Source organism: Ascaphus truei, chromosome 2, assembly GCF_040206685.1.
Source record: "Ascaphus truei isolate aAscTru1 chromosome 2, aAscTru1.hap1, whole genome shotgun sequence".
Classification (NCBI taxonomy): Eukaryota; Metazoa; Chordata; class Amphibia; order Anura; family Ascaphidae; genus Ascaphus; species Ascaphus truei.
In genome coordinates, this window is record NC_134484.1 from 84,432,206 (window position 1) to 84,454,593 (window position 22,388).

Consider the following 22,388-nt stretch of genomic DNA (forward strand, 5'->3'; position numbering starts at 1 on the left):
TTGCCCATCTCTACTATTAACACATCCAACATTAGGGACAGCCCCAGACCTATTGCAAAAAGAATCCTACAGTATGTGGTTTTGTTTTTAAAATAAATCAGTTGTGTAGTATTAGATCAAATTAAATCAAAATGCAGTAAGTATTATCACTATTCATACCTTTTTTTAATGTTTTGTAATATATGAAGATTCCTTGGGTTGCTATAGCAGCTATTTAGGATGTTACGCCCCTTACTCTTTTGGAATAGGCATCTGTAGTATATTGTATGCCTTGGGAAGCAGGATCTTCACCGATCAATCACAGGAGAATGGATCGACTGGCAGCTTAGATAAATGTATTACCGTAAAGGCAAGGAACTGATGCATTTTGGGTGCCCCAACATAGTCACTACATCATGTGTTCTGGCAATCCAGGGGCCCCACGACGTAGTGGCTACTGGATACTGGCTACGTCATGCCCAAGCAAAGCCCTTATTTTCAGCCTAGACCGCATCCTGCATTCCCATGGAGCACAGGACATGATCTTAGGTGAAACAGTAGAAGAGGGCTGTTATGGTTACATTGCCACTGTCAAAAGTGGTTACTTGATGGTGTGGTGCTGCTGAGGCCATTGATGGTGTAGTGCTACTGAGGCCATGGTACTCTGGTGTCGCAACCCCTTTGGCACTCAAAGGGTTAACTTACTCACCACTATGTTGCTTCACATATATTTGTATATATACACTGTCTTCCTTGCCCCAATCTTGTCGCTCTGCTTCCACCTTTGACATATACTACTACTAGGCACTTGTATGATATTTTGTGGACATTCTGTTAATTTAGGACCAAGATCAAAGAACATCCTCTGTCTCAAAGAACAAAGCAACGTCACATGCGGTCTTGTTTTCTTGTACTGTGAAAAATTACAAAGTATACAATGTTTAAACTTTTATTGGCCAACTAGAAACTTAAAAATAAAGAAGTGTTCACCCTTGTCAGTTAAAGAAACATGAATGTAACATACAGTGCATCTAATATTGACTTGTAGCTGTGGAGAGTGATAGACAATACCTCACATATGGTCAAACATTGGTATTGATCATAAGCTAGTGATATTAGTTAAATATTGATTTAGATGAATTAATAGACAATGGTGAGTTGGGGTACATAGAGGTAAGGATTGAGAGGTTAGGGAGACTACTGAAGTGGCTCAGGAGTTAAAGCAACAATTCTCCTAAAAATCCTATGAGTTTAACCCATATGTTATTACTGTATCGTGACCCACTGAGCAATTCTTACTTTTTTTTGTTACAATTAATTATTTGCTTAATCCTTAGGGTGTGAGGAGTAATTTTATTAGTGGCATTATATACTGTATGAAACCCAAAATAGTTCATCGCTCCACCTAGCATACACAAAGGTAACACATACAAGGGGTCGGTGCACCTTATTTAGGATAAAAAAACAGAAAGAGATCCAAGAACGGGTCTCCATAAAAGCCCCTATTACCATGCACGCACAGACCACCCCAATTGAGGAAAAATGTGGGGTCTCCACTAAGGTAATGGTATATAGAGCCAAACATAGGAGTAAGGTTTATCACTGAGTAACGGAGGAACAAGTCCTCTGATCATTGTCAGAGAGGGAGGTAAAAAGGTTGAGTCCGAGAAAACGCCTGGAGAATATCAACGACATCAGAGGTAAGTGCAAATAATGTATGTGACAGTGATGGGGATAGTGCTAGACAAAAAATATATTATTGATAATGAAAATCCCCCAGGGCCTGGAGTATAACGATCAATCAAATGGTACTGGGGACATAAAAGGCAGTCACAATAACAAGAAAAACCTCAGAAAATCTTTTGCTGTTGTTGGAGGCAACCCAACCAAGTCTGCCTATGGGCCTGTTGCTAAAGCAGCCTAATCAATTTAGCTGGATTTCTGCCTTTCAAGCAGCAGTTCTGCCTACTCATGTTTTTTTTTTTTTCTACCTGAACCAGGGTTTTCCCCAGAGTTGATCAGTGGTTCCAATTGTTGAGCTGTTTTGTTCACCGGTCAAAAATACTTGCCAGGTGGACACAAAAAGGCCACATGATCAGGGCTCGCTCGTTGCGACTTTCTAATTCTATTTGTGATGACGCTGCCATGTTTGTAGTTTTTTTGTGTTTGGCAAAACTGGTACAAACAAGAACCTACACATTTCTCGACCCCACTCTCCCCTACTTCTTTCAAATTCAATTTGTTCCTTAAACTGGCGCTAGCAAATGTTAATTAACTACATTTCAGGTACACTAAACACTTTTTTTTGTAACCGGGTAGTATATTATCTAAAGTTTACCTGACATAAGTGAATCTAGGCCTTGGTCTGATGCGGTTTGTCTAAACGATTTTCATTAATTTACAGATTGCTGATGCTGAGATCCTTGTTCAGGTTCAGGTTGATTTCTGCCTTCTGCTTTCCTCATGGAGTGGATGTATGGACGCCTCCATTTTGTCTGTGCTGCCTTGTGCATCTTGTTTCAGCATTCTTCCTGCTACTGTAGCATATCAACTCTATGGCCTAGATAACCACCCTCCGATAATGAAAAAAGCCGGGTTATCGGGCCCAAATCAACATTGTACCGCTAAAAATAACGCTTTTTTTATACCTTGGCCATTAAAACTATCAGACTGGCATCGAAATGACTAAATACCATAAATATAGTCATGTTGAGACCACTCATTAAGTCCTGATATTTATCAGAACTGCGATAGCACCAAAAAATACCACATTTTTTTAATATCTACTCCAGGAAGACATGAGCCCTATCTTGCCAACATATATAAGCAGTTCCTAACCCCCCATCAGGAGGCTTAATCACCCTCCCCAGGGGAAGTACCTCTATCATCCACTCCCCTACACCTCCTTTAGAGTAATGGCCAATTGCCCTATTCGTCAAATGTGGCTAATAGTGCTTTTGGCCATTAAAAAATTTAAAATAAACATGTATAAAAAAGTATTACACTACACTAAAAATACTTTTAAACTACATTTTAACCATAAAACCATTGATTGTCCCTATGGCTACCTAGACCCTCTCAATTGGGGGCCTAGATAGCCACATTGGCAATCAATAGTAAGCTACAATGAAAACATGTAAAGTAACAATATTAAAATACATTACTTACCCCCCCTTGACTACCTTAAATGCTAGTAAAGCAATGCTTTACAAACCGCTATGGTAAGGAAGGAGTTAACCCCTCCCACCACCCTCCTGGGAGGCCTAACCTTTCACCACAGGGCAACTACCCAAATCAACCACTCCCCTACCTCCCCCTCCCCTTCAGTAATGGGCAATCGACCTATTGCCAAATCTGGTTAATAGAGCTTTTGACAATTGAAAAGCATAACAAAAATACATCATGTGACAAATGGCTTGGTCATTTCAAATACAAAAAAAGACATGCATAAAAAAATTAAAACATTACAAATAAATAGAAATTACATAATAAAAAATAAATATCACTATGGCTACCCAGACACTCTCAATTGGAGCTTAGATAGGCAAATTGGCAATCAATGGGAACCTCTAATAATATTTTTTTTTTAAATAATCCATGGCCCAATGGATTATTAATCCTACAAAATCAATAAAAAAAAATTAAAAATAATCCAGGACCAATGATCCCCTTCACCCCCCTCCCCCCACCCACAGAGATATTAATTCAGGCCCAATTTGTATTCCAAAACCTGATGACCTCTTTATAATTCAAGGACGTCCATGGCTTGAGAGGTGGGAAGTATTTCTTGTCTTCTTTCATCTTTTCTTCTTTAAAGAAGACTTCTGTCTTCTTCTTTAATGAGGACGGCCGCCATCCAAAGTTGGGTAAGTAACCTATTTTTATTACTGGTTCCTATTTATTGCCAATGTGGCAAATTAGGCTCCAATTAAGTTATGTTGTTTTGAATTTATTTTTAATGTATTGGGGTTTAAAAAAAAAAAATGTTTTTGTCTTTTTAATGTCCAAAAGCCTGATTAACCAAATTTGGCTAATAGGGCTATAGGCAATTAGTCTAGTGGTAGAAGATTAGTTTTTTTAGGTTAGTGTGAGTGATGGGGTAGTTACCCTGGGGAGGGTGAAAAAAACTAACAATAGTGCTCTAACACACCCTAAATGTGACAATATACAATTCAACCACATATGTGTAAATAATAAAGCAATGTGGTAATAATAACAATCAAGTGATCTAAAGAAAAAATTAAGAAACTTAAAAACAAACTGCAACCCTTGATAAAGACTGTTCCACTCTTCTTGCACAGGTGGAGGATCACCCTGGGGAGGGTGGTTAGACCCCCAGGGGACTGGTTATAGGGGTTAACTCTTTATTTGCTTTAGTAGTTAGTAAAGCATTGCAAAGGGGTTATTGTAACGTCTACTTTACGGTTCTGTCTAAATTATTACTGCAATCTTGATTACTTTGGTCACAAAATTGCGGCAATAGGAAGTGATTTTTAGGTGCGATATTATCTTTGTTTTAATGGAGTTTGATTTATCTAGGCCTATGTTTGCTGCTGCTGGCATACTACCACAAGTGGGCCCCCAAACCCAGTACAACTTGACATTGACTCTCCCTCAGTGCTTTTGAGGGTCTAAGGCAGTGTTTCTTAACCATGGTGCCAGAGATCTCTGTCAAGGGTGCTAAAGCCTAAAGGGGAAAAACCCCAGAAGTTAGTATCTTCTACATGCTTCCCAAAATCCACAAACCAGGAAACCCAGGCAGATCAATAATAACAGGTATGGATATTCTCACTGAACCAATATCAGGCCTAATGGAGAATAGAGACAAAAGAGATATGCACCCGCTCAACCTAGTGTGACCACTCGGATCACTGATACAGACTGGTGCAATAGGGCAGGGAGGCTAATCAAAATACAAAGAACTATGCCTATGATATCAGGCAATAGGGGCTAACCGTGGTGTATGACGTCACTGGAGCGCTATATGAATATAGACACCCACAAAAGGCACTAGAATGTGTGTAAGCACAAGCTCACTGTCAACCATGCATCAATATACCATAAAGGTGAATGACAAAACAGTAGCAAGGAATGATCAATGATAACACACATAAATGAAAACGCTGCAGACATATATATACAGTCCAACATGGTAAGTGGACAGTAGAGTGAAACCCCACAAGCAACTGACCCTGCTGGTAAGTAGCTACACACAGGGGCAGAAAGGTGGGAAATGGGGATACCCTACACACCAATATATACTGGCCCTGTGGGGAGAGAGTGCAGCAGGATCGTGTAATCCGTTAGATCTCACCCTCAATAACATACCCCTACAACACACGGGGGGGAAGGGGGTTTGTAGAGGACAGAAAAGAGGACCCTAGATAACTTATCTGTGCTGGCCCTGGATACACGATCCTTTCAATCTGAGGAGGTGCCTCGTGGAGTGAGCAGCTGCAGAGAACTCAAGCCGTGACACAATGAGGTCTGCTAGGTCTGTTAGGAGCTGCAGGCGTCCATGGTGGAAAGCGTAACGTGTGACGTCATCTCTGACTCTGACGTATGTTTCGCGATAGCTTCTTCCAAAAGAGGGATAGATCTTCACTCCCCCCAGTGGCCAATATTTATAGAGCTCTGCGGGGAGGAATAAAAATGTGTTAAAGTCACAGAAGGGGAAAGGGAGTATACAAGGAGTAAAAAACACTTGAGATACCAATATAATGATGATTAAAATGGTGAGCAGTGCCCCATGATAAAATTAAAAACTAAATGGTAGGCAGTGAGTAAACAAGAGGTTTATGTATGCCACTAGCCTCAGTCAAACACTTGAGTATAGTAATGTTATAAAGTGGGTGATACAGAGAACGATGAATAGTCTCATAAAAATGGAGTAAAGAGGAAGCCCTCATTGAGACCATTGGGGCTTAAAGTATGTAAGTCATAGGGCCTCATGCAGTAAGCGACGATTATGTGAAATCGGCAAGCTTATCGATTAGTCATGTTATTGGCGTTTTTCCCTCTCCGTATGCAGTAAGTGCCGAATACATTCAAAATCAACCAGAAAACAAATCCGCCCACTCTCACGATGATGAGCCGATCACACACAGGTGTATCGGCGTGCGTGGCGGGGTGCTGTTAGGTTGCACAATCACAAATCTTGCTGAATCAGGCGAAACAAGCATGTTTTTGATTGCGCGCCATATTTAAAGGCAACGTGTACTGCTAATCATTCTCTGTGTTGTTGGGAGTGAGAGAGAGAGAGAGACGCACAGAGCTGGACGATTGAAGATTTGCATATTGACTGAGAGACTTGTTGTGTATTGGGTGAGCTTTGTCCTTTGTTGTTTTGTTTACATCTTTGTCTTGTTTTATATGTGGAAGTGGGTCGTGTGATTGCCTGTACATTTCTTGTCTGTTTTTTGTGAGTGCTGGAAGTATGCCCGCAAAGCGTGGGAAGAGTGATGCTGGTGGGAGTGGGAGTGCTACTCGTGGGAGTACGCGTCGGAGTGAACGTTCTGTTCAGGGGAGTGATGTTGCTGGTGCACCGAGTGGTGTTGCTGGGAGTGGGAGTGCTGTTGTTGGGAGTGGGAGTGCTGGTGCTGCGAGTGGTGTTGCTGGGAGTGGGAGTGCTGTTGTTGGGAGTGGGAGTGCTGTTGCTGTGAGTGGGAGTGCTGTTGCTGTGAGTGGGAGTGCTGGTGCTGGGAGTGGGAGTGCTGTTGCTGTGAGTGGGAGTGCTGGTGCTGGGAGTGCTGGTGCTAGGAGTGTGAGTGCTGGTGCTAGGAGTGTGAGTGCTGGTGCTAGGAGTGTGAGTGCTGGTGCTAGGAGTGGGAGTGCTGGTGCTGGGAGTGCTGCTGGTGGCGCAGTTGCTGATGGGGTGTCTGGTGGTGGCGTGCTTGCTGGTGGCCAGCTTTTGGAGGCTCTTCCATTGGAAGAAGGAGAGTCCAGTCAGCACCAGCCAAGCTCTGACCCTAAACCTGCTCGGAAAAAACGTGTGGAGAAGCCACGTAATCCTCGCTTCAATGACCAGGAAAATAGGGCTCTTGTCACTGGCATTCTGGAGCACTATGACAGTCTCTATGGACATTTAGTAGGTAAGTGTAACTTTACATTTATTATTCAAATACATGTGATCCTAGGTCATCTGAGTTTTGTTCATATGCAAATATGGGTACACAATATCTTTCTATGTTCATTAGTGTGGAAACACAGCTTTTTATCATGCCTTACAAGGACAAATAAACACAGGCGGTCAATTTGCCAGAACTGCATACAATATGAATGCAACCTTGCTTACATGTATAGGTTTAGTAGTGAATGCTCATGTGCTTCACATATTACACATAAAACAGCATGTTTGCTATCTCTTGGAACAGCTAGCAGTGTAGGAAACTGGTGCTTATATTATTATTAATTTACCTCATATCTTTTATATGTTTTTCAAGGGCGGACAAGTGCAGCAAGCAAAAAAGAAATGTGGGACACAATAGTCATTGGTGTCAATGCCTGTGGGAATAGTGTCAGGGACAAGTATCATTGTCGGAAAAGATTTGATGATATTAGGTCCAAATTGAAAAAGAAAATACAAGACCAACGCGTGCATGCTACTGGCACTGGAGGTGGGCCCACACCACAACGTCTCATATTGACTCCATTGGAGGAGCTGCTTCGGCCAAAATTACTTACCGTCGTCGTGGAAGGCTTGGCTGGTGACCGTGACATTGGAATTTATCCGTCACAATTTCCAGCAGGTGATAAATATTACTGTACTAGGCGTGTCGTTGCTTACAGTTATTTTGCATATTTACACTGCTTTTTATACTGTCTTCACAATATAAGCATACCTGCATCTATATATGTATATGTCTGATTCTGTATATATATATCTCAAAATATACATATATGTAGTAGTCCTACTAAAAGCAGTAACTAATATAGCACGTGCCATTGCGTGCTCATTTACATGTGAATTCCCAAAATGCATAGCTGCAGTGGAAGCAATTGATGGTGGGCGAAGATGGGGAACAACAGGGTAGTACACATGTGTAACACATGTTCATGAGAAATTATTAGTAGCTACAGGTACAGAACAGAAATATGTATCATATTATTGTGTATTTTATTGATTTTACTCCGACAAACATGACATTACTGCCTATTTTAAGCATGCATCAAAGAAATTGCATGTAACGGCCTACAAACATCACTGGCACTAACACATCTATAGTTGCTTATGAAAAGGTCCATTTTTGCTTTATGTCATATACAGACAGCATAATGAGGCACACGTATCATATGTTATGTCATTGTTTTCATAACTTAAACACTGCAGATGACTACTTAGCTCATCTACCATTGTGTTAAAGCAGCTGCAATTAATATCTCATCACAGCATACACTTCAACAGAGGGGGTGGGGTTCAGCACACACACTAATTACAGCCTCATTTCACGGTCAACTTAGTTCACACCATTTGCACCTGTTTCAAGTCATTGAAAGGTGTGGCTGATTAGGCTTTTTGGGGAAGGGAATACCTTTCTTACAACCTGAATAGCACAACTGAAGTTAATCACACTCATTTGAAAGCTTAACTCTAGCTACTAAATGCCCCAACAACTCATTACTTATCAAAGCGTACGTCACACATTAGTTCACTCATATCTATAGTTGAACTACTATGAAAGACACATTATCACACACTGCATGTGTTGTCTTGTTGAGTCACAGCCACATTCAGGTGTGCCACATCTTCTATTAATGTACCACACATATCCTCTACCAAAAACAACACTTTTTGCAATATGACCACCTTCATGATAACCATTGTGAATGGTCATCTCATGATAGTTATGTACATTATGATACTGATATCACTACACAACATATGATTTTTATGTACTCATTTAATCTATTTATCCTCACGCATTACTGCAGAAACATAGTATGTTGTATGTTAGGGAACTCAAAAATTCTAAGTACACAGGCATGTACAGTGTTATTACAACTATTTATGTTCACTTTCACACACATTTTCGGTTAAGGAACTGATGTTGTTAGTTAATCATAAATACAGAACATACAATAAGTGTTTGTTCAATATTTACACATGTAAATGTAAAACTTATGTTATTGTTATATATAGTTGCCCCTGGAGGACATGTGTCACCTGAGATGGAACAAGTGTCTTCACCTGGGTCAGCCAGCTCAACACTACTAGAAGGTGAGTGTATCATTTGCTGGCCATATAATATGTGCTCTTCTATATGTTATGTTGTCATGTGCATTATTTGTTTTGCACATCTTCTTTAAATAGGATTACTTAGTGTCAGTGAAAATTAAGTGTAAGGCAACATGTATTGTGTTAGTGATGTTAATTATCATGTAGGACTTCTGAGTTTAGAGCAACTTTTCATTCATTCATATTTCATACTGAGTCCAAACATTATTCGTAAGTCAAGGTAGTTTTTAATGAGGTTATAAAACGTATGCTAACATGTTAGGTGTTACTTAGGACACAGTACAATTACATAGTAACACAGCATACATTAACATGCCATTTAATAATGTGTACATTTCTTTTTAGAACATCATGGTGATGAGGATGATGAGTATGATGAGGATGACGCCACAGAAGAGACTGAAATACAATCATGTGACCATGAAGAGGTGCCAATAGAAACTGTTGTACCGCCAAATCGTCCATCAACTTCCACATACGATGCAATTGTAGCTTCAGAGGGAAAAATAGTGGACGCAGAAAATCGTCGCCATTCAGACATGATGACAGTGCTGGAAAGGATGATTGGACTGCAGGAAGAAACAGTATCACAATTGGCACATCTCCACAGAGTCTTCATTGAAGTGCCTAAACAGTTGCAAAAAATCAACACCTCATTCGAAGCATTAGTTGTTCAGCAAACACAAGCTAATTACTGGAGAATGACTAATGTACCACAATTCAACACCTCCCAGCCAGGATCTGTTCATGCAGGTCAGTTTTCACCACATTCATCTGATATTCATTCACCAGGCCCAAATGTTACCGGTCAAGTAGCAGACATTGCTGTGCAGGTTCCTGATGACATCCTACCGCTGCCATCTGTACAAATTCAGCAGCAGACACCTACAAAGGAGGCGACAAAAACAAAACAAGACACACATGAAACAGACCAACCATCACTTGTGCAGTGTCTACCAACTTGCTCACATGTGTCACTGGGCACAAGCCCTGTCCGTGAACAGTCACTACCCAAAAGCCCTGTAGGTGAATCGCTGCCCAAAAGCCCTGTAGGTGAGTCGCTGCCCAAAAGCCCTGTAGGTGAATCGCTGCCCAAAAGCCCTGTAGGTGAATCGCTGCCCAAAAGCCCTGTAGGTGAATCACTGCCCAAAAGCCCTGTAGGTGAGTCACTGGCCACAAGCCCTGTAGGTGAGTCACTGGCCACAAGCCCCGTAGGTGAACAGTCACTGGCCACAAGCCCTGCCCGTGAAGTGCCAGAGGCCACTCAAAGTGGCTCTGTTGTGCCTAAAGTTGGTGGCAAAAGAAAAAGGAAAATTCAAGAGACAACAAGCAGGCCTGTTACTCGCTCGCAAAAGGAACAAAAAAAATAAATGTTATAATTCAGAAAATATGTCTTTGGCCTTGTTTTGTTGACTTCAGATTATCTAATTACTATTGTATGTATGCTGAAGACTGTGTTGTTTCCAAACTTTCAACTATGTTCTTGTACACGTGAAGTTTTGGAAATGTTAACACTCATAATTAATTGTGTTATAAATATTTATGTTGTAATCGTCTGTTCAGTAATGGTCCACCAGGAGCCAGTTGCTAAGTTTAGAGAAGCTGCCATTGACTTTGCAGCAAAACATTGCATTTGGGTGTGTTAATTGATGTAAGAATTGCATATGCATATTAGTCACATGCAATTATTAAAACACCTAAGTAAGTGCAAACATCTTTCTTGTACGTGTACAGCAGTGTATACCAGTTTATATAGTACTATATATATATATATATATATATATATATATATATATATATATAGTACTATATAAACTGGTATACACAAACTAATACACTTCATGCTTCCTTGTGAAAACACTATTTTAATAATACAGGCCTAATGTTTGAGAAATATCCTAAGTATGAGACTCTAACAGTATTGTGCTTAAACAAATGTTTATTACTTCATTCAATCATGTTTCTCACCATTTAAATAGGTTTCATACAAGGTATACTTAATGCCATCAATGTTGTGTGTACTCCTGCAATATAAAAAAAAATAAAATATTATATATAAATATATATATATTTTTATAAGAGATATATTTATATATATATATATATATATATATATATATATATATATATATATATATATATATATATATATATACACACGTATTTAAACTCATGCAGACAGGGAGTTAACCAGACTTTCACATACACACAGAAATGTAAGCGGGGAAAAAACATTTCTTTTTGCAGGTGTGTTTTTACTGATATGCCTGGCTAAGAAATATTTTCACACACTGGTCTTTGTTAGTTTTCAAAAAAACACTATGTGAACGCATTCACAGTCTAGGGATGTTTTTCACAAACGAGATAAAAGAAGGAGAAATGTTTCTCCCACAGTCCCATATCACGAACCACAACTGTTAACCCAATTAGACAAACAAATCCAATTGGCGTTTGAAATAAGGAGTCAAAGTAGTTACTTTTGTTGACCTTGACAAGGAAAAACAGGAGTTTGTTAGCCATTCAGCACATTCATTTTGATGAGCAAATAACACAGACCTGCACACAGCTTTTGTGCTACTCAGACATGGCTGATGAATTCGTTAACAATATTAATCCCCTTTTAGGGTATAAGTACATGATCTGTGAAGCCATCTTGAACAGTCGCGGACAGAAAGCAAGCACACGCCAAATCGATGATTTCATTCGAGCAAAATATCCTTATTACCAAGACCGTAAGCATGCACGGAATTTTAATTCCTCAATAAGATTCACTTTATCAAGTAATGACTTTTTTGAACGTGACCAGGATAAGCTACAACACACCTATGGTTTCTGGAAGATTGCCCCGGAAAAACAATTTATCCTGAAAGACGGCACTTATATTGTCGTGAAAGGCATATTTATTCCTAATGGCAATAGCAATGTATCCGCTACTACTGATCCGTTTGAATCGATACGTGCTGCAATATCTGCAGCCTCCATTCCTGAAACCCACATTGTACAAGAACAAAAGTACTATGATTATGTACCAAGCCTTTCAGCTGAAATTGCATTGGAATGGGAACCGGAAGAAATGAACCTACCTCCCGACCAATTATTTGAAGAAAGCAGTGGCGATTCCTATGAGCGCATCCTGGAGGAGATATGTGCCATACTGGATTCAGCGGTTGGGTTAAGCGTGGATGAAAATGGCTTGCATTTCTGGAGCGACCAGTTGCAGCCAGGCGAAGAGTTAATTCTAGAAGAATGGTAAATATAACAATCGTTATGCGTTGACTCTGCGTTTAAATTTTTTTTTTTTTTGTAACCACCATTTTCACTTTCAATGCGTGGATACAGCGTAACATTGCAGACTGCATAACATGTAGCGATCACAAACAAATTGTTTCCTAATACAATATAGTAGGACCTGAAAGAGTAGTACACATTGCTGACGGAATAAATATACGTACTTTCCTATCCCTTTAAACATATTAGCAACATTTTACCATTACTCTAACACATACCTGTTTTGTTATCATGCAACATCTACAACATTGAAAACCGGGTCCACCACGTATGACGTGGGACCCTTGTCATGGGCCAAGGCGTCCTTAAAAAGGATTAGTGATGTAAGTCCCGCCCCCAAGCGACGTGCGCGCCTCAAAGCCTATTGGCTGTCATGTTTTGTTATAGTAACGGTAACTGCAGTGTGTGATGCGTGCGGCTCAGTGTTTGTAGGCGTACCCTGGGCGTTAGCCGAATGTTAATTGAGTGGGAGGAGTGTTAGCGTGCGTTTCACGCTGGCTTAACATGACGTCACACGTATTGCATTTGCGCATTGTGTTATCGGCCGTGCTTTCTGTTCAAACACGTCTGTTTAAAAAGAATACAGATGTACTCGTTTAGAACGAATGTAGTTTCGTCTTCATTGTATTTGAAATAAAGATGTTATGTTTACTGGTATTTTCAACATGTATTGAACGCACAACGTACGCTTTGTTTTGCGCATGCGCTAACAGTTAGTGGAGCCAAGCGTGAAGTGCGTGCGCACACAAAGATGTGCGCGCACATCTTTCAGTATACAGGCAACGTTTACTTCTTATACATAGTTATGCCTGCTACAAATTTAAAGAAACATTACATACTGATGAACAGTTTTACTTCTAACATATAAGTGAGTGACGTGTGTATCTACACAATCATATAGAGCTGCGTAACGCGTTGTCACGGATGCATATCTAGTAAGGTGCCATCTTTGACCATCATGTGTTTGCTGTATTTCAGAGATGTCGGGGAAGATACAATCGGATCAATGTATGATTTCAGAAGAGTCTACCTTTATATGAGATGATTGTGAGGAGGAGCCACCGACTACTATACTACATATGGAACTAATTTTATATTGCTTGCAGCGCTTATTAACAAACAATTAAAAATGTGATACCCTTATGCCTATATTGCATAAGCACTTAATTAACATAATGATGTTGCAAAAGAGTGCCTCATGAATTTTTATTGAGTGTTCTTTAATGACTACTAACATTTTGTGACATGGTGTGTTTTATATATAACAACCATTCCCACTCTGCTAACACATTTGTGTATTCTAATATGTAATGGAACGTATGACTGTCGAAACTATGTAACAATAATAATAATAATATGAGCATGTTCATGTATAGGGCTGCTAGTTGTACGCAGCGATTTACAGACACATGTTTCAGCCTGAGGTCCCTGGCCCGTGGAACGTACAAATGTTTTTTTGCCGCATGAGGCACAGGGAGATAAAGTGACTTGGCCAAGGTCACAAGGAGCCCACACCGGGAATTGAACCAGACTCCCCTGCTTCAAACTATCAGTGCCAGTGTGTGTCTTTACTCAGTGAGCCACTCCTTCTCCCAATGTAAAGGACACTTACAACCAAGTAGCCATTTATTTTTAAAATCTCTTGTTACATGGGTATGTAGATAAAATGGTTTGGGACTGTAGCAAATAATGTTACTGGCCAGATGTTATGGTCCCCTCCAATGCATGATGTTCTGAATATGACATCACCATCATGTTATGAAGTACGTTTCTGTGTATATTTCATTAACCTAACTAACTATAGTTTACTGTGTTTATTAATCGTTTAGAAATACATAGTATAGTCAATATGATGATATAAGCTACCATAATAAAGCTGGTGTTATCATTTGTCGGTGTTATACATGGATCCTACACCAATTGATAGAGACACAAACAGTTGTCTTAAAAAGTGTGTCTATGCTAGTGATGAATGTGCTCCCGTAAGTAAACAAATAAGTACAGTTATCCCCTTTTCTCCAACCACCTCTATATTACATTAATGGAAATTATAAGGAAACATACATAAAATGTGATGAAATGTGAGTAATCATTTTGTAATACAATGCACATGAAAGCTCAAGAGTAGCTAAATGCATATACATGATACAGAAAGTACATATATGTAACATTTGTGTTTAAACCAATATGTTGGGTTTTTAGTTCCAATAATTATAGGAAGATTGAGGTAGCCACATCTTATGAGAGATGTCAGCAAATATACATACCATGATCAGTCATACTGGAGATATACCTATAATGCAAAGGAACAATATATAAATTGCAAACATTGACATGCCATCTTCAGTACCGTAAACAACACAGCAAAGTGTGTATTTGGTGTTAAATGTACAACACCATGTATATTTCATGACATTCAAAATGTAAATCAGCCTGGTGTACACATCATATGGATGTACATGTTACACTGCACCAATAACATTGTATGTAAGCATACTAGAAGCATGAATGATTATGGGCATAATATGTGTTTTGTCTTAGCATAAGGAATAACACAATGCTAAAATATTATTGCTTTGTTACCCAAGTTGTATTCACATACACACAACTAAAGTACAATTGAAGAGGGATTATATAACCTGTGCAACAATAACATACCGGTGCCACATCCCTTTGTGCACACAGCAGAGAAAAGAAAGGTGTGCAACCCATATTCATCTGTGTCCTAACAGAAGGTTATATAAAGAAACATTATTGTTAATATAACATAATTAAACTATAAAAGTAGTACTAGGAACATATGAGTTTGTACTTACAAGAAAAAAATGAATTGATGAGATTCTGTCGTGTCTGGCCACCACTGGCTGTTTGTTCATTTTCAGCAGCTACATGGGTGGGATGCTCGTCTACCAAAGCCTCAGCTAGGTCTGACTGTACATTGTGCCTGAGTGCAACATTGTGCAAAATGCAACAGGCAAGGATAATATCAGACACTTTTTGAGGCTTGTATAGAAGAGCCCCACCAGTTCTGTCCAGACACCTAAACCTGGTCTTGAGTAGGCCAAATGTCCTCTCTATAACAGATCTTGTAGATATATGGGCTGCATTGTACCTGTCCTCTGCTTCAGTTTGAGGGTTTAGCACCGGAGTCAAGAGCCACGGCCTAATTCCGTATCCTGAGTCACCTATAATGAATGGAGCACACATAAGCTGACATTAGTGATCAAATTGTACAATGCCAACATTCCTAAATCAACATGTGTTTTGTGTTAGAACATGTAAATATGTACTCACCCAGCAGCCAACCAGGTTCAAAATGTCCCTCTTCGAACGCATGGAAGACTGAAGAGTTCCTCAGGATAGAGGAATCGTGACTGGAACCAGGGAACTTGGGTACCACATGCATTATCCTCATCGTGGCATCACATACCACCTGTACATTGAGTGAATGGTAGTGCTTCCGATTGCGGTACACATGCTCACTCTGACTAGGTGCAATCAAAGCAACATGTGTGCAATCGATTGCACCCAGCACACATGGTATCCCTGCTATATTATAAAAGCCAGTCCTGACTTCCAGCCACTCTGTCGCCTCTGTAGGAAAATGAATATAATTCCTAGCGCGTCTATTGAGTGCATAGAGAAACTGGGTCAAGGCCCGCGAGAATGTAGATTGCGAGACCCCGCCCACTATGCCCACAGTTGTCTGGTATGACGCGGAAGCAAGATAATGTAATGAGCACAGCATTTTAACAAGCCCAGGGACTGCACGACCTCTGGCTGTGAAAAAATCTAAATCCCCCCTTATCTCCTCATAAAGAGCTAAGATTGCTGCTGAACTCAAACGATAGCGACTTACAATCTCCTCCTCACTCATCCCATCTAACAGGGTTCTCTCCCTGTACAGACGCGGACGAGGCACAAGTTGTCTCCTCTGTCTTCTCCTCTGATCTCCTGTCCCTCTACCTGTCCCTCGGCCTGTCCCTCTCCCTGTCCCTGTCGTATCCGCGTCACTGTCACTGTCCCTCGGTGTGTCCCTACCTTGCCCTATATGATTCTCTTGATCATCAAGCATGTCATAGAAAAGAATGTTCCTGCGTCTCCTAAACATTCGCAACATTTTGAAATGAGTAGCTGTGAATGAGCAGGTAATGTGCGTCCTTTAAATAGGTATGTGATGATGTCAGGTGACATAGTAAAATGCAAGGTGTTACATTAACATAATAAAGTACTTCTGTGGCAAGCTGTGTGCACTTGTTGTTCTAAGTATTTGTTGTGTGTATTCTGCAGGGAATGATGATATTTGGCAATGATGTGACGTGAAGCTTTGTACAAAGATTGCTTGCAAATAAATAGTTGCATGTGCAATGCATGTAACACTTGTGAACGCAAGAGTCAGTCATGTAATGAGACAAAAAGGCTGAGATTGACGTGGGAAAAGTTTTGTGTAACATGTGTAATTATCCATGTTATTGTGACATGTTGGCAACAATGAATAGTCGTGTGCATATGCATGCATTTGTGTAAGGAGGATAGTTGGTATAGAATGAGTTTACAAGGTGTCCCAATGATGAATTACTGTACATGTGTGTATAAGTTAGGTTGAAGTGCTTGTAATGCAACGGTTACAATGTAAACATGCAATGTGATTGAGCGTCCAATAAGTGACGTCATGAAAATAGGGAGGACCCAAAAGTATATGTAAACATGAGAATTTAGATGTACATGAACGTTTAAAGATGCGTGTCACATTACAAGCATTGTGTAATGTAAAGGAAGATGAATATACTGTGTATGTGTGACATGTGTGACATGTGTAACATCATGTAAATAATTGTCGCTGAGTTCAATAAAATGTGTGCTATGATGTGAGGTTCTCCTTTAAGAGTGTAGTATAGTATTTTCCCTTGCCACATCATCACATGATGAGTAATGTGACCCGCAAATGCTGAAAACATGTAAAAGTCGAATGTTATGCAAATAAGACACATCAGCTGTGACACAATGCAGGGAATGCCCCCACACTGTAATGCAAATCCCCCTTGTATTGTGAGCAATGAAACGTAAACAGTACTATACTGTTATACGTCCCCGCTCCATTGACTTCCATTGATGTACAGAAGATGTTTTTTTTCTAAGTGCCGTTCCGGCAGCCTTAGCGATCGTTCTCCCGTCCAAACTGCCAACTTTAGTTGGCGGGAGAAATCGGCCATAACATCTCAATTTCGTAGTGCCGATCAGCCCCGATAAGCTGTTTTTTTTTGTTGAATCCAGCCGATTTAAAAAAGTGGCGATCAGTGTCGAAAACAGGCTTATCGGCAGGCGACTGGCCATAACCAAATTATCGGCTCCGAAACCTGGCGATATGAAGCACTTATCGGCGCTTACTGAATCTCAAACCCAATTTTGGCTATAACATGGCCATATTTCCCTTATCAACGCTTACTGCATGAGGCCCATAGATCCATTGACTCTCCTTTTGAAGTAGAATACGGTCCCAGTCTCCTTTTCTGGGCCCAATGGTAACGTGGTCAATACCACAGAAACGTAAATTCCTGGTGATGCCATTATGTGCTTCATTGATATGGCGTGCAAGTGGGGTGTCCAAGTGGTTTCTAATAGAACCAATGTGTTCGAGAACACGTCGCCTAAACTCACGTCGGGTTTTACCCACGTATTTTTTGCCACAGCCACACGTGGCCAAATACACAACTCCTGAGGTTTTGCAGTTAAAAAACTGTCTGATAGTGTACTGATGAGAGTTGTCCCAATTGGAGAATGATTTTGTGGGGATGATAAATTCACATGCTTTGCATGTACCGCACGTGAAGGTGCCCATAGGGCGCTGAGGCAGCCATGTTTTTGTGGCCACATTGCCAAGATGGCTGTGTACCAGCCGATCCTTCAAGTTCTTGGCCCTGCGATAAACAAGTGTCGGATAAGTTTTTAAAACCGGTTTAAGATCTGGGTCCTCCATAAGTAAATGCCAGTGACGCTTCAAGATCACATTGGCACTATTCCACTTGTTGTTATATGTGCCCACGAATCGAACCAGTTTAGTGGCCGTTGGTGTCTGGTTTGTCCCATATAGCAGAGTGGTACGTGGGGAACGTTTAGCTCGTAAATAGGCTTTCCTAATACAGCCTTTGGTGTACCCCCGTTGGAGGAAACGGCTTGTGAGTATTTTGGCCTGTTCCTCAAAGTCACTTTGGGTCGAACAATTGCGCCGAATGCGCAGAAATTGTCCCACAGGGATATTCCTAACTAGATGTGTAGGATGATGTGTATTAGCCAATAAAAGGCTATTGGTAGCAGTAGACTTGCGGTGTAACGTGGTGATAATGTTACCATTGTCACCTTTAATGATGGCAATATCCAGAAAAGTGAGACTGCCAGTCTGAATGTCAGTGCTTTTGAGGGTCTAAGGCAGTGTTTCTTAAGCATGGTGCCAGGGATCTCTGTCAAGGGTGCTAAAGCCTAAAATGTAAAAAACCCAGAAGTTAGTATCTTCTACGTGCTTCCCAAAATCCACAAACCAGGAAACCCAGGCAGATCAATAATAACAGGTATGGATATTCTCACTGAACCAATATCAGGCCTAATGGAGAATATCCTAAAACCATTAGTCACAAACACCAACAGCTTCAAGCAATATCCCACTGATTTTCACAATAAACTTAACAACATCAAACAAGTACCATCCAATACACTACCAGTTATCATGGATGTCGAATCCCTGTACAGTAACATCCCTCACAAGGATGGTACTAAGGCATGCTGGCAATTCCTTGCAACATCTCCCCTGCATCAGAAATACAGCGCTGAAGTCATTACCAAACGATAGAATACATCCTCACAAACAACTATTTCAGCTTCAACATGGAAATTTACTTACAACTAATGGGGACTGCAATGGGCACCAGCATGGCATCAAAATATGCCAATCATTTTATGGCAGATGCTGAACAGAGTTTCCTTACCACAGGCCCCAAAAACTTACAAATATTACAGATACATTGATGATCTGTTTAGAATATCGACAGAGGGTAAAGAAAATCTCAAACAATTTTACAAGTCCCTGAATTCATTCCACCCATCAATTAAGCTCAAAATGGATTATTCAGTAAATCTATTTACTGAACTTTCTAGATACCACAGTAATAGTGAAGAATTGCAAACTACACACACCTGTACACAAGGAACCCACAGACATATCTAGTTACTTCCAGAACTCCAGCTTCCATCCCACTCATACAATATGAGTCCTCATACACAGTTAAGCTATAAGATATCACTGCATATGCAATGGCACTAGAAACAGACACCTCAGAACCCTGACTGAATCACTCAGAAGGGATACAAGCCAAAGACTATTGCCAAAACAATCGCAACTGAACTTAAAGCCCCACGAGAACACCTGCTCCAATACAAAAAAAAAACAATAACAACCACACGCAAACCACTGGTAGCTACATACAACCCTGCCCAAGAGGGAATGCAAACAATAATCAAAGATCTGCAACCTATGCTGAAACAGGATGAAACATTAAAATACATCTTCCCCGAACCTCCCATCCTTGCATTCCGGCAATCTCCAAACCTCAGAGAGAGGTTAATCAACAGAAAAATAAATACCGAACTCAAGGACGCTGAGTATTGGCACAAAACTGTGCAACAACACACGCTACAAACTTTGCAAACATATGCCAAGATCTCACAGCCAGTCACAAACATAGAACATTCAAAGTTTAAGTATCATTCTGCTGCACATCCAGGAATGTGGTATCTATGATTCAATGCAGCAAATGTGACCACTGATGCTACAATGGTGAAACCAGCCCAAAACGTCAAACTAGAATGAATCTACACAGACACACAATAACACACCATGCAGAAGGACGATATTGCACTCCAGTGGGACACCACTTTTCACAACCAGATCATTCCATAAATGATTTAAAAATCAAAATCCTGAAAGGAATGTTGAAAAGCCCTCAAGAACTGAAAATATTTCAACTCAAAATTATAATGGTCTTTGACACTAAAACAAAAGGACTTAATGCTGATATAGGGTATCTTGCACAATATCATACATTTTTGTAATGTTTCTCCCTGTCTCTCAGTTCATTTTACAATTCAACCCCCTGTACCCCTCCTGAACACCCACTCCCCATTCACACACTGCTGATGAATGTATGGTCCTATTTCCCACTTTTCATCAATTTATTGCCCTGTCTGTTTATTTACTATTATCTCGCCCATTCCTTTTCTGTATCATCTGCCTTCGATTGTTACTTTGTTTGTTTTTTACATCTGTGTTAAACTCATGGTGTCTATTCTAGTAGGTTTGATGAGTTTGCTGCTACATTGCAAGGTTTGGCATGTTCCTGACGAACGGTTTGTCAGTTGCGTTATCACGGTATTCAGGGGCAATAGGGGAGCCCCTGCTGCAGCCACAATAGAATTAAGTTGTGAACGGTGCTCTGGGTGTAGATACAATGGTAGAAGGTAGAGAGAGAACCCAATATAGCACTCAGGTTCACGCTCTGGTGATAAGCGAATGAGTTAAAACATAAACTTTATTAGTAGCAACACATAATAAAATAATGGGTGTTAAAACAACGTATTGGAGGTATGTTGACCATTAATACTGATAGCCATATAGGCTCAGGATCAAACGTAATTGTGTGTATTAGGTATATCCTAGTAACACACAAATAACAAAACAACACAGATATCCTCGTGTGGACCTGTGTTATGAATGAATACTAAGGGTGTGCTCGGGTAGGTACTGAGACTATAATCACTAAATGGCAGTATCTGCATATACCAAAGGTTGGAATAGGTGATGTGACTAGTAGTAACTGATACACATACAAAGCAAATATACTATGTATATCAGTAGGTATCTATGTACAATCAGCTTGATACTCCTCTGTGTGAATAATGGTGTGCCTTGCACAGTGTCAGAATGACCTAAGATAACCTGATCTGCAGGAGTGTAGTGTCCTGTAGTAACCTTCGTAGCTGTTGTCAGAGGTAATACAGTCTGACAGTAGGTTGCAGAGATAGTAGATGAAACCCTTATCAGGGAGAAACTGACACCTAAATACAAATATGAAACATAATATACTTCAAAGGAGATAGCTGCGTGATACACAAAAAAAGTAACCCTGGAGCTGCTGTTAAAACATCCATATACAGCAGCGCAGCCTTAACTGAGTGTTGTTGCAGGAAACTTAACTCAGTACTTCTACTAGTTCGGAGCACTCTCCCTGTAAACACTCCTCATAGAGGCTTAAGATGTCCGTCGGGGCACTTATAGCCTGTGTATTATAGCACGGGCAGACTACCGCATAAGCTCGCGGTTTGAAACATAAATGCGGAGGCAGTCACTGATCTGCGCGTGCACGTGGGAATCAGTGACTGCCTCCGCATTTATGTTTCAAACCGTAACTGTATTACCTCTGACAACAGCTACGAAGGTTACTACAGGACACTACACTCCTGCAGATCAGGTTATCTTAGGTCATTCTGACACTGTGCAAGGCACACCATTATTCACACAGAGGAGTATCAAGCTGATTGTACATAGATACCTACTGATATACATAGTATATTTGCTTTGTATGTGTATCAGTTACTACTAGTCACATCACCTATTCCAACCTTTGGTATATGCAGATACTGCCATTTAGTGATTATAGTCTCAGTACCTACCCGAGCACACCCTTAGTATTCATTCATAACACAGGTCCACACGAGGATATCTGTGTTGTTTTGTTATTTGTGTGTTACTAGGATATACCTAATACACACAATTACGTTTGATCCTGAGCCTATATGGCTATCAGTATTAATGGTCAACATACCTCCAATACGTTGT